At 40.1% G+C, this 10,024-nt stretch overlaps 1 protein-coding gene across 1 annotated transcript in view; it reads left to right on the top strand.

Annotated features, from left to right (window-relative positions):
• Positions 1–6,279: 6,279 nt before the first annotated feature.
• Positions 6,280–10,024, top strand: part of NAV3 (neuron navigator 3) — a 642,886-nt gene continuing 639,141 nt past the window's right edge. Inside the window, exon 1 of the mRNA XM_056574065.1 lies at positions 6,280–6,593. The gene's annotated coding sequence lies outside the window, so the exon portion shown is untranslated. The remainder of the gene's footprint in view (positions 6,594–10,024) is intronic.

Raw genomic sequence — 10,024 nt, 5'->3', positions numbered from 1 at the left:
TTCATTACATTTGTTACATGCGTATTGTAGGGAAGCCTAGGGAGAAACATCAAACCTTGAGCAGGCTGCTTAACCACAAAAAAACTATAGAAAAAAAATTGACACAAAATGCACATTTGGGCGATTTGATCACTTAAATGCAGTATGCTAGAGTTTTAGCATAAAAAAGAATTTACTTAAACTTACCTCCTAGCTGGCGTACATTTCAGTCAGAGGCAAACAGTCAACGATGTGCCTGATTTATTAAATAAATAAACTTTCCCAGGCTGCTGGCATTGAAACAAAAAACCCAGACTTACCTCCTGCCCCTTCATCCCAGTGCCTCTGGTATCGCAATCCAGCTTTCCGCTGAATCCCGTTCCTGGTTGCTGAGGTTTGACTCATCATACTACTGCACAACTAATCACTGGCCACAGCATTGTCCTGCCTTGGCCAATGATTGGCTGAGTGGCAATGTGACACATTGAGCCCTGGCCCTGGTCTTCTGGCCCAGTATTTGACTATGGATGGACTTCACGTAACATTTAGCATTTATTGGAGGAAAAAGCAGGAAATAAAAAAGCCAGGAAAAACACCACAAAAGTGTGGCACTAAGAACACATGGTTGGCATTTTTTACAAGCATGCAGTGCAAATTATGCCTAATTATAGGCACAAAAGTAATGTGTAAAGAGTTAATTGTCCCAATGCATTATGTTTTGTGGATTTTGTGTTTGTCATTTTTTCCCCAAAACACAGCATACTATGGGAATATTTTTTTGTGGCCTTTTTCCTACAGACTTTTCTATTTGATGTGAAAAAAACTCGGGAAAAACACACATAGAAGATAACAAAAATTGTTGCTGTTTTTCCGAAATTTTGTTTTAAAATTCCGCCTGGAAATTCTGGTGCACCAGAGTCCCCTTGCTGACAATGGGATTCTGCTGCACAATACACACTGCAGAGTTTTAGAGGCAGACTTTTCGCCTGGAAAATACCCTTGAAAAATTTCACCAAAGCATTAAACTCGTTCAATGTTATGGTGGATCTCCGCTCCGCAGATATTGCCATCTATGGGGACAACACTGTGCAGACTGGGCAGTCCTAGCGCCGACTGATTCGATCAGCGCTGGTCAATGCTGCCCGCACTCAGAATCTCTGGACAGATTTTGCTCGGCCGAAGATTCTGTAGTGTAAAACTAGCCTTAAAGGGGTACTCCAGTGGAAAACAATTGTTTTTTAAATCAACTGTTTCCAGAAAGTTAAACAGATTTGTAAATTACTTCTATTAATAAATATTAATCCTTCCAGTACTTATCAGCTGTATGCTCCACAGGAAGTTGAGTTATTCTTTTCATTCCGACCACAGTGCTCTCTGCTGACAGTTCCTGACATGGACAGAGGTATAAGTAGAGAGCACTGTGGTCAGACTGAAAAGAACAACTCAACTTCTGCTGTAGTATACAGCAGCTGATAAGTACTGGGAGGATTAAGATTTTTAATAGATGTAACTTACAAATCTGTTTAACTTTCTGGAAGCAGATGATATGAATTTTTTTCCCACTGTTCTTTCAAGCAGAATAATATGACAAAATTTAGACCGTATGAAGAAGACCTTATTTTTCCAGAGGTTCACACACTGAATTTTAATGCTTATTTTAAAACCAAAACAAGGTTTACATGTTTAGGTGTTTCCTCTTGCATCTGTTGAGCAGTTTTTTCAGATTTTTGCTAATTAAGTTGATACTCAATTTAGTGGGTAGAGTGTAGTTTTCAATGTGTTTTTTTTCCCCAACAGTTGTTTTTCATGGTATTTACAAATTTTTCCCGACGTTTTGCTTTTTTTTTGTTATTACAACTGCTCTGAGCTGTCGGGTTTTCCAGAGCTCAAATCCACCACATTTTATGTGGAAACCACCAATTGTGCAAGTTTTCACACTTAAAAAGATGAGAGAGGCCTGTAATTTTCATTGTATATATATATATATATATATATATATATATATATATATATATATATACTTCAACTATGAGATAAAAAAATCTTCAATGCCCTTGCTGATGGAAGGAGGTTTTCACTCAAAATCTCACGATCCATGGCCCCATTCATTCTTTCCCTTACATGGATCAGTCGTCCTGGCCCCTTAGCAGAAAAACAGCCCCAAAGCATGATGTTTCCACCCCCATGCTTCACAGTAAGTATGGTGTTCTTTGGATGCAACTCAGCATATCCCCACATGTGGAAATGTCCGAACAAAAAAATATATAATTAATTAAACCGCACGGTCAATGGCGTATGTGCAAAAAAATTCCAAAGTCCAAAATAGCATATTTTTGGTCACATTTTATATCATGAAAAATGAATAAAAAGTGATCAAATAGTTCGATAAATACAAAAATGGTACACCTAAAGACTTCAGATCACGGCGCAAAAAATGAGCCCTCATACTGCCCCTTACGCGGAAAAATTGTTATAGGGGTCAAAAGATGACAATTTTAAACGTATTCCTTTTTGAGCATGTATTTAGGATTTTTTTCCAGAAGTACAAGAATATCAAACCTACATAAGTAAAAAAAAGTTATAGGGGTCAAAAGTCATAGGAGTCAAAAGATGACAATTTTAAACGTATTCATTTTTGAGCATGTATTTAGGATTTTTTCCAGAAGTACAAGAAAATCAAACCTATATAAGTAGGGTATCATTTTAATCGTATGGACCTACAGAATAAAGATAAGGTGTCATTATTAATGGAAAAATGTACTGCATAGAAACGGAAGCCCCCAAAATTTTGTCGCATAATAATTTTTTTTTTCTGTTTTGCTATAGATTTTTGGTAAAATGACTGATGTGACTGCAAAGTAGAATTGGTGGTGCAAAACATAAACTATAATATGGAATTTTAGGTGCAAAATTGAAAGGGTTATGATTTTTTAAAATATAAGGAGGAAAAAAAGGAAAGTGCAAAAACAGAAAAACCCTGAGTTAAGGGGTTAATATCTCTGTGGAGGGGCACAAGCAAAACCATGTAGGAGTTATTTGGAACATAAACTGCCTTAAATAAGTCCCCTGAACATTACTAACGGCTGTTGCAATTATGGTCATAAAATACATACGAACTGACAGATATTTAAAGGGGTACTCCGGTGGAAAACTATTTTTTTCTAATCAACTGGCTCCAGAAAGTTAAACAGATCTGTAAATTACTTCTATAAAAAATCTTAATCCTTCCAGTACTTATCAGCTGCTGTATGTTCTAGAGGAAGTTGTATAGTTATCTGTCTGACCACAGTGCTCTCTGCTCACAACTCTGTCTGTGTCTGGAACTGTCCAGAGCAGGAGAGGTTTGCTGTGGGGATTTGTTCCTGTTCTGGACAGTTCCTGACATGAACAGAGGTGTCAGCAGGGAGCACTGTGGTCAGACAGAAAAGAACTGTACAACTTTCTCTGTAGCATACAGCGGCTGTTACATACTGGAAGGATTAAGATTTTTTAATAGAAGTTTACAAATTTTAACTTTCTGGCACCAATTGATCTGAAAAAAATTGATTTCCACTTGAGTACACCTTTAATCATTAAATTCAGTGAATTTCAATTCAATGGAATATCCTTGTCACTTCACATGTGAGATCCTCATTTTGCAATATTTATAACAGTTTATGCAAAAATGTTGCATCAAAGGGGCGTGACTAAAGAGCTTGCAATTGTTTCTATTGGTTCTCACTGGATGTGTGCATATAGGACAGTCTGGAGGTGGTGTAAGGAAGAGTGGTGTTTCAGACTTGTGGGGTTCCTCTTTATTTACAATGGGTATTCACAGATTCACAGGTCGGGAAAGTTCTTACCAGCTTTTTCTTGGTGGAAATTCCCAGCCATTTAATCACATCATTTTCTGTAAATTCAATAGTAAATTGTGCGAAGGCGCCCCTTTTCTGGATTGCCACTCCCCTTTTCCAACCAACCACTCCCCTTTTCAGTTTTTTTCCAGTTTATATTGGCGCAATGTGCTGAAAAACAAAAATCAGCTCAGATACAATTTGTGCCGCAACGTGCCAGATTCAAAACATTTTGCTACACAACTCAACCAAAGATAAATCAGAACCATTATACAGCATGCTCCGCATTTATATCCACAAAATACAACACAGAAGCCTCCTCCTCTCTCTGAAGTCCTGTTCTAAGGCTGGGTTCACACCACGTTTTTGCAATACAGTTCCCGTATACATTTTCAATTTCAAAACCGTACGGAACCGTATTGAAAAACGTATACATTGACTCTCCATTGAAAACCATATGCCAAAAGATGCATCACGTTGTGTCCATTTTGCACCCTGTAAGGTTTTGTCAGTATTTTTCCTGTACCCAAAACCGTAGTCTACCACGGTTTTTGGTTCAGGTGAAAAACCGTATTTAAACGTATACATTTTTTTGAAACATGGGAGTCAATGGGAACCGTACAGAACCGTATGTGCGTACGGTTCCATCTCGTTTTCACCATGCTGTTTTTGACTTTGGAAGTTCTTGGAATTTTAATCAAACAAGTTAAACTTTATTCATAATGGAATGAAAAGTTAAAAACGTATACGTTTTTTCTTAAAAAACAGATGCAACCGGACATCACTTTTCAACGGGTTAAAATTTGTACACGTATTGATACAGTTTAGTCAGGTTTTGAGGAATCCGTTTTTGTCAAAACGTGGTGTGAACCCAGCCTTTCTACACTCGATCAGTTTGTCTGCCTTCTGCCTTTTTTTTTCAAACCACAGAGAGCAAAAAAAATAAAATAACACACATTGTCATAAAAAATACACATCACAATATTAAAGTATCTTTTTTCACCAAATATATATTTAATTCTAATGTAAGGCCCCTTTCACACTATAGAAACACTTCCGTTATGAACGCCAGTTAGGAAATCGGACGGTACAAAATCACTAAAGGCCGTTAGAAAATCCCATTATAGTCTATGGGATTTTTCTAATAGCCATTTTAACCCGTTATGGCCCGTTATTAATAACGGACGTTATTTTGTAGTGCATGCACTATTTCTCCCATTCATTCGCCCGTCACAAAATAACGTCTGTTATTAATAACGGCCGATAACGGGTTAAAACGGCTATTAGAAAAATCCCATAGACTATAATGGGATTTTCTAACGGCCGTTAGTGATTTTGTACCGGCCGTATACCTGCCGATTTCTTAACGGGCGTTCATAACGGAAGTGTTTTTATATTGTGAAAGGGGCCTAAGTCTTGCTTTGATAACACTTAGGCTAGGTTCAGACTACAGAATCTCCGGGCAGAAAATTTCCACCCAGAGATTCCGGCCAGCGCTGACTGAATCAGTCGGCGCTAGGACCGTGTGGACACTGCAGTCTCCAATAGACTGCAATGTGTTCCGCGAGTATTTCCGCCTGAAGAATGAGCAATACCATTCTTCGGGTGGAAATTTCCAAGCGGATTTTCCGTTCACAAATTCCGCTTCACAAATTCCGAAGTGTGAATATGTGAACGGAAACCCATTCACTACACTATACAGTTTAGCAAGCGGAATTTCTGCCTGCAATTTCAAAGCGAAATTGTAGGCGGAAATTCCGTAGTCTGAACCTAGCCTTATTCTACTGTACATACTCCTACACAGAATGTCTAGGAGAATCTATGGCAGTGTTTCCCATCCAGGGTGCCTCCAGCTGTTGCAAAACTACAACTCCCAGCATGCCCGGACAGCCTTCGGCTGTCCGGGCATGCTGGGAGTTGTAGGTTTGCAACAACTGGAGGCACCCTGGTTGGGAAACACTGATCTATGGGGATGGGAATTTCTCTTGATGTGTTCTTTTTTTAATTTTATTTAGTTATTTATTTATTTTTTTGGGCGTGTTAGTGGGTTCAGCAATCTTAGACCATTCCTTTGGTCACCCCCAATAAATGTTGATTTTTATTTCCCATAGAAGGCAGGATTAGTGTTCCACCTGCTTGTATTAACCTCTGTGTTACTGGATGCCCTCCAAGCTGTAGAGAGGGAGGCTAATAATGATCAGCTGCCCTGGTCACACTCCTGGTTCCAGCTGTTGTTGTCCATCATCATCCTAGTGTCTTATTCTACAGTAACATCACTTGGGGGGGGTGCTGAGATAGTGAATACAGGAAATCCTCAGCAGCACAGAAGGAGTTAAAGGTATTGATTCTTGCAGCAGCCTGAGTGCTCCCCTCTGCTGGCCAGGCTGTGTGCATCATGAGATGAGCCTGTAGTGCTGTGTGCAGAGCCTGCGTGGCTGTTGCTTTTGTGCCTGGAAATCAAGGAACAGCGCCACTTGCTGCAGAGCTCTCTGCCCAGGCTCGTGTGAGGATGGCATCCTGCTTCCAGGCTCTGGCACACTGAGAAGCTGATCTGCAAGCTGTGTCCCCAGGGCCAGGGGAAGGCATAAGGAGAGAGAAGTACTGGCTGACAGGCTGTGATCCCCTTCCTGCTCCATCACTGTGCATGTCACCAGGTGAATGGGATGCAGGGCTCAGCCTTTCCCATTTGGAAGAGCAGTTCCATAGTAACCTGCTAAAAAAAAAAGGGGGTTTGCACTTGACCAACCTGGAATTACCAGCACCTGGAATGGCATCTGTCAGGTATCTTTTCTTTCTTACTGCTGTTTCATGCAGGGCTGCTTATTGTGGGGATGTATGTGTTCCTGGGGCTTTTGTAGAAATTGTGCCTATAGACAAGGTAATGCAAGGTATAGAGAAGATGTGTCCAGCAGTGAAATGGTTTTTGGGAAGTGGTGGGTGTGTGTTGCTGTGTATTGTTGTGAGAAGCCTCTTCTTGCACATGTGTGTAGGGAGCTGTAGTGTGTGTTGCTGTGTATTGTTGTGAGAAGCCCCTTCTTGCACATGTGTGTAGGGAGCTGTAGTGTGTGTTGCTGTGTATTGTTGTGAGAAGCCTCTTCTTAAACATGTGTGTAGGTAGCTGTATTGTTGTGAGAAGCCTCTTCTTGCACATGTGTGTAGGTAGCTGTAGTGTGTGTTGCTGTGTATTGTTGTGAGAAGCCTCTTCTTGCACATGTGTGTAGGGAGCTGTAGTGTGTGTTGCTGTGTATTGTTGTGAGAAGCCTCTTCTTGCACGTGTGTAGGTAGCTGTAGTGTGTGTTGCTGTGTATTGTTGTGAGAAGCCTGTAGTGTTGTAGCACTGCCATGCATCCTCCAAGGGGATGTGGACCACTATATGTCCTAGCTGTTCCTTACAAAAGCATGTGATGCTATGTTAGTGCCTGCATCAGCTCATAGGCACATGCTGGATGTGTGGCTCCTGGAGCCCATTCCCTATGCTGTCATTCTACACCAGCTTGCTGTTGATCTACCAGGGAACATTAGTAATTAATCATCACACATGCCCAACAGTTCCTGCCAGGTCTCTGCTACCAATGATATTCAAGAGGATACAGTGAGAATGATGTGGGCACATAGAGACTTCTCCTGCCTATGCAGTGTGGCTTGAGATTTTATTGTATGCTCTTAAAGATATTTAAGCCACCCCACCATGGTATGCATTTTTTTTTTTTTTTTTTTTTTAAGATTGAGCTTTACTAAAACCATTGTTGGAGAGAATTCTCCTCCCATCATACTGGAGCCAACAAAGGGAATATTCACACCTTTTGTCTTATTTAACTGCCGGTTGTAAGAAGATAGAAACTCCCTCTGTGTTGTATTACATTGTGCTTATAAAATAGGGATATTGTGAATATTGTTCATGGCCAGTGCCAGTCAGTAGTAAGAATGGATGGCATGCTGTTGTTAGGAATCTATACAGGGCATATTCACACAGGTATAATACAGAAGCCAGTCCTGTCAGCATAATTATATATATATATATATATATATATATATATATATATATATATATTAACAGGCGTCAAATTCTTCATGTGCTATTGTTTAGTTCCCAGCAACAGAGCATTGGCTTGAGAAATGTTGAATGCCCTTTATTTGTTTGCATGTTGGTATTGTAGGCTGTTCGGGAGTTATCCATGGCCTTCTTTGTGAATGGACCCCTTATGGGTCATGGAGTCATTGGCTTGCAGCTCCAAATATGGAATGAAGTTATGTTCATTGCGGACCGTTGTGCCTATACTGTATAATAATGGGTGTAATATTTAGGAGAAACATTATTTGATGAAATTGAACATTTTTCAAGCATAACATGTAATAATTTAGCTTTCTGCTTCATTTTGTTAATACAAACATAGACACACAGACTTGTATTGGGAGAAGGCTGATATTATCAACCCAGCTAACTGTATTAGCAATGAGCTCGCATGTAAGGGGTATTCCGAGGTTAAATGAAAGAGGTTTTTCAGTATTGGAAAAACATAGCAGATTTCTTGCAAAAACAGCACCATGCCTATCCTCAGGTTATTTGTAGCATTACAACTTGGCTTCATTCACCTTAATGCAATAGAGCTGCAGTGTCACCACAACATGAGGACAGGGGTGATGCTGGTTTTTTAATAAATCAATAATGTTTTTCTAAAGCTGGATAACCCCTTTAACTTATCCCCTATCCACAGGATAAGGGGATAAGTGTCTTATTTTGCTGGGACCCCCTACAATTTCCAGAATGGGGACCTGACTCCTTTCTTTTGAATGGAACAGTGACCTGTGTAGGCACGCTGCCACTTCATTCATTGTCTATGGTGCTGCTGAAGGGAGATGAGTACAGCGCTCGTCTTTCTTTGACAATGAATGGAGCGGTGTCGCATTCTTGAGTCGGGCCCATTCTGGAGACCCTCGAGGCCCCATCCCTGTGGATAAAAGTTAATATAACTCTGAATTCCTCTTTAGAGGGGTTCTAAAAGAATTGAAACCACGGCTGCCACATGTCCATGACTGGTATTGCAGCTAAGGTGCAAATCAAGTGAATGGGGCTAAGGCCTCGTTCACATTGCTGTAGGATTCCGCTTTTTGGATTTCTGTCGGCAATCCAGCCAGAAGGATGGGAGTTTAGCAGAGAAAAACTCTGTAAAACTGTAAATTTCCCGGATCACTGACGGACCCCATGCAAGTGACCCGGGACTTGATAGTAGCTGTTTGCATCCAACCTGTTTTAAAGTCCGATCTGAAAAAAAAAAAAAGAAGATCTGACCCTTAACGGGTCGGATGCGAATGGCAATGTAATCCTAGCCTAAGCTACATTACCACATACAACCTGTGTGGAAGAAAGTAGCAATGTAGCAAATGTTATTGAAAGAAAGAAGCAATATGTTTATAAACACAAAACCCCTTTGTTTACTATACGTTAACTATTTTCTAGGCAAAATAACTTGATTTCGAGGTGATTGAAAAGAAACTAAGCAGGCAAAGCATAGTCAGGAGTGGATTTGACAATCATACAATTGACTAATTAACTGGACCATCCGTTCTGATATATACAGCTGCCAACTGCAACATTTGGTGGGAGACACGGCTAAAGATATCTTCATAGTGTCACTTTAGAGGAAAGGTCCTGTGCATTTAAATGAAAAATAAATTAAGTTTTCAGTCTTAATGATAAATCTCCTTTTATTTTGTGACTATAGCTTTCATGTAAAACTCTTTGGGGGACATTTACTAATCTAGTCTATTCTGGGTATGCTTATAGACCAGCGTATGTGGTAGTCTCCTGTCTATTGTGCTCCTAATTTATCAAAGGTCTCACAGCCCTTGATAAATTCTGTGCTCAGACTTCAGGGTCTACAGCTTAAACTGCATTGAGACCTGCTCCAACATGGTCTGACATTTCAGCGTATTTTGGGCAGATGCGACTTGTCGCACTTGATAAATTCAGCACCAATGCATTTTCCAATGCATTTCCGTCTAAAATAGACTTGCATGCATCATGTTCTAAAAATCCTCTACAGCAAAAGTCGCAGAAAAGTCGCACATATTTAGACTGCGACTTTCTGTGCGACAAATTTAGACAGGAAAAAACAGTCTAAATCCTTTGATAAATCTCCCCTTTTGTTTCTGTGGTAACAGACTACAAACAAAAAGGTTGCCTGATCCCCAAGCCATACACCATACTTTTT

Source organism: Hyla sarda, chromosome 4 (genome assembly GCF_029499605.1).
Source record: "Hyla sarda isolate aHylSar1 chromosome 4, aHylSar1.hap1, whole genome shotgun sequence".
Lineage (NCBI taxonomy): Eukaryota > Metazoa > Chordata > Amphibia > Anura > Hylidae > Hyla > Hyla sarda.
This window is presented reverse-complemented; position numbering and strand designations above follow the sequence as displayed.